The sequence below is a fragment of the Wyeomyia smithii genome, chromosome 2, assembly GCF_029784165.1.
Source record: "Wyeomyia smithii strain HCP4-BCI-WySm-NY-G18 chromosome 2, ASM2978416v1, whole genome shotgun sequence".
In the NCBI taxonomy this organism is placed as follows: domain Eukaryota; kingdom Metazoa; phylum Arthropoda; class Insecta; order Diptera; family Culicidae; genus Wyeomyia; species Wyeomyia smithii.
In genome coordinates this window covers 198,598,857-198,603,073 of record NC_073695.1, presented here as the reverse complement: position 1 = coordinate 198,603,073, position 4,217 = coordinate 198,598,857, and the positions used below count along the sequence as shown (strand labels likewise).

Below are 4,217 nucleotides of genomic sequence, written 5' to 3'. Positions count from 1 at the left end.
AAGAGAAAGGGAGAGAAGAGAAAAAGAGAAAGAGAGAGAGAGAAAAAAAGAGAGAGAGAGAGAAAAAGAGAGAGAGAAAAAAAGAGAGAAAGAAAAAGAGAGGGAGAGAAAGAACGATAAAGAGGGAAAGAAAGAGAAAAAGAAAGAAAGAAAGAGAGAGAAAGAAAGAAACAGAGAGAGAGAAAAGAAAGAGAGAGAGAAGGTAAGAGAGAGAGAGAAAGAGATAGAAAGAGAGAGAGAGAAAGAGAGAAAGAAAAAGAGAGAGAAAAAGAAAGAGAAGGAGAGAGAGAGAAAAAGACTGAAAGATAGTAAGAGAGAGAGATAGAAAGAGAGAGAGAGAGAGAGAGAGAGAGAGAGAGAGAAGAGAGAGAAAAGAGAGAAAAGAGAGTGAGAGAAATAGAAAGAGAGAAAAAAATAGAGAGGAAGAGAGAGAAAAAGAGAGAGAGAGAGAAAAAAAAGAGAGAGAGAAACAGAAAAAAAGAGAAAAAATGGGAGAGAGAAACAGAAAGAGAGAGAGTGAGAGAGAGTGAGAGAGGGTGAGAGAGAGTGAAGGAGAGTGAGTGAGTGAAAGAGTGAAAGAGAGTGAGAGATTGAGAGTGAGAGATTGAGAGTGAGAGAGTGAGTGAGTGAGAGAGGGAGAGAGAGAGAGAGGGAAAAAGAGAGAGAGAGGGAGAGGGAGAGGGAGAGGGAGAGAGAGAGGGAGAGGGAGAGGGAGAGGGAGAGGGAGAGGGAGAGGGAGAGGGAGAGGGAGAGGGAGAGGGAGAGGGAGAGGGAGAGGCAGAGGTATAGGGAGAGGGAGAGGGAGAGGGAGAGGGAGAGGGAGAGGGAGAGGGAGAGGGAGAGGGAGAGGGAGAGGGATAGGGAGAGGGAGAGCGCCGTAAATCGTCACATTACTGCCTAAGCGGGCCCCGTCGTGCTCGATTCCGCGAGCCAGCATGTACTTAGTCTTGCACGTATTATTCTTCAATCCAACCTTCTCTGTCACCGCTTCAATCGTTCTACCTACAAAGTCTACGTCATCGTCAAAGCAGTTAAATTTGATGGATCGATTGTAAATCGTGCCTCGCAAGTCGTCGCATAACACCTTTTAGTTGAACAGCAGGCTAGAGAGACCATTGCTGAAGTCTCCTGCGGGATTCGAAAGAGTTGGATAATCCTTCCGAAATCGGTTGTTGTTGAAGTGTTCATCGAAGTGCTGCTTCCATCTTTCGGTCATCGCGTGATTTTGACAAGAATACTTACTACCATATCTCGGCTCGCACACAAAGCCAGTGCACAATGGTCCAGAAACCAAATTTAGGGGGAAATTTGGGTCTAGAGCTCTATAGCAACATTTCAGAAAAAACTTTCTTCTACAAAGTTGTTACATATGATAAAGCGCTTATTGAAAAATTATCAGAAATCAGGGTGACCAACATTTTCGATGCATTCAAGTATCTAACTTTTTCATCTTTGTAGATAGAAGAAAAATTTGTTTTACAATGTTATAGCTCCATCAATTTTAAGTAACTTTTTAAAAAAAAGTTCTTCTCTATCTTTGAAAACAACCGAATTATATGCATTATGCATATGCATAATGCATAATGTAAAAAACACATTTTGCGCTTTAACTTTTTATTTCAAGTTTCATCTCAAAACTGTCTTTGAACGACTTTTAGAGCTTTTTAGGAGAAACAATTTGCAATGCTGACATCGTAAATATCTCAATTTTGGTCAAAGTTATTGATATTTTTCATAAAAAATATGCGTTTTTCATTTGTATGTCATTCCTTTTGGGGCAAACATAAAAAATATCTCTTGGTCTAATTTTAAAGGGCATACTTGACTCTATGAATAGAGGAATTTTTGAAAATATGTTATTTTTAAATTTGAGTAAATTCAATTTAAAAACAAGACAAAAATTTTAAAAATTTTATACATTATGCATATAAAAACACCCAGATTAATTTTTTGGTTTTTTTTTCTCATAACTAGAAATAATTACCTTTAATTTGATCCGAAAAAATTGAAAATCGATCAACTGGTTCAAAAGTTATGATTTTGTTTTAAACTAAATACATCGAACACAGTCGTTTTTTATGGTCACCTTATTTCGAAGTTGGTCACGCAAAGTGCTTCAATTGTGCACAAAATCGCAGGGATGCATCTATGTTGGAAGTAATCAAACCCGTATTGTTTCGTTGGGTTTTTAAGGGGACTAGCTCCGAAATAGGGTGACCATAAAAAACGGCTATATTCGATGTATTTTATTTCAAAAAAAATCATAACTTTTGAACCAGTTGATCGATTTTCGATCTCTTTAGGTCAAATTAAAGGTAATTACGTCTAGTTATAAGAAAAAATACCAAAAAATAAATCTGGATGCTTTTATATGCATAATGTATAAAATTATTGAAATTTTCGTCCTTGACTTTACTCAAATTTGAAAAATAACATATTTTTTAAAATTCCTCAATTTATAGAGTCAAGTATGCCCTTCAAAATGAGACCAAGAGATATTTTTTATGTTTGCCCCAAAAATGACATACAAATGTAAAACGCATATTTTTTATGAAAAATTGATAATAACTTTTACTAAAATTGAGATATTTACGATGTTAGCATTGCAAATTGCTTCTCTTAAAAAGCTCTAAAAGTCGTTCAAATACAGTTTTGGATGAAACTTGAAATAAAAAAGTGAGAGCGCAAAATGTGTTTTTTCAATATAAAACGGTTGTTTTCAAAGCTAAAGAAAAACTTTTTATAAAAGTTACTGGAGCTATAACATTGTAAAACAAATTTTTCTTCTATCTACAAAGATGAAATTTTTTTGATAATTTCTCAATAAGCGCTTTATTATATGTAACAACTTTGTAGAAGAAAGTTTTTCTCTAAAATGTTGCTATAGAGCTCTAGACCCAAATTTCCCCCTAAATTTGGTTTCTGGACCATGCAATACGGGATGTGTTGAGTATCAGGTAGAATCTTTCCGTCTCATGACAGGGATTCAGCTATTCTAGTTCTTCGAACTCCTCCCTTTCCTGGCGGCGCTTCTACTTCAGGAAGAGTTGGTTTTGCTATCTCCTCTTATGTTCATATCGCTCCACATTCTGATGGGTAACTTGAAGCAATATTAGTACCCGCGCAGCGTTATTCTTGTCTATAACTGCTGACACTGTTTGTCGAATAATCATTCCATCTGTTTGTTTTCCGCTTACCACAGGACGTTCTCCGTTACTCTGTCGATGGCTGTTTTAACGGTGCTCCAACAGTTTTGTGGCAAAATGTAGCAAATGTGTGTAGCTTTGGGCAACGTCCGAGTATTGTTCACAACGAAAAATATTGGGGTAATCTTTACCATAAGCAGGTATTGATCCGTATCGATGTTGGCGCCTCGGTAGGTCCAAACGACCGACATGTCCGAGAAGTGCCGATAGATTTATCAATACATGGTCGATTTGCGATTTTGTCTGATTTGGTAATTTCCAAGTGTATCGATGTGAAGGGTTGCGCTGGACGGAGGTGGCGCTTCCGCTGTGCGTAGAATTCACCATTATCACCATAGTTACTTCCGAGATGAGAGCTGTGCACATTGATGATGCTGTCGTTGAAGAATCGGCCTTTGATTCTCAACCGACACTTTCGGAGTGATCGGCTACCAGCCAATCACTCGCTTCTGCATTTCGTCCATCACGGTAAAAGCTGTAGCTCTTGTAAATGGTATGACCATCCTGAAACGTACGTATCATAGAATCTTTCCAGCACATCTCTTGCAGCGCTACTATGTCGCGAAGTCTTTTGATGAGGATATAGAAAATCCTATCATCTCCTGGGGCTTTCATGTTTTTGAATTTTTCGAGAATAGTTCGCACCTCATTCAAGTTTGTTTCCAATACCTCTTCAGGAAGAAATTCTTGGGTGGTGATCTGATCATACTTTTGGTTCACTTCATTTTCAATAGGACTTACTACGTTCAAATTGGAGTTATGAACACTCTCAAACTGCTGAGCAAGTTTTTGAGATTTTTGTTCATTCGTTAGAAAAATGCAATCACCATCTTTAAGGACTGGAATGGGCTTTGAGGGTTTCTTAAGAACCTTCGAAAGCTTCCATAAAGGTTTTGAAAAAGGTTTTAGTTGTTCAACTTCTCTCATGAAATTCTCATTTCGCAAGAGAGTGAATCTATGTTTGATTTCCTATTGTAATTCTTGAAAAATAATTTTCAAAGCAGGATCACG

The 4,217-nt window shown here is 37.5% G+C and overlaps 1 pseudogene; it reads left to right on the top strand.

The window, feature by feature from the left end:
* Window positions 1–415: 415 nt before the first annotated feature.
* The window catches only part of LOC129720328 (RNA-binding protein 25-like), a 6,562-nt pseudogene continuing 2,760 nt past the window's right edge, over window positions 416–4,217 (top strand).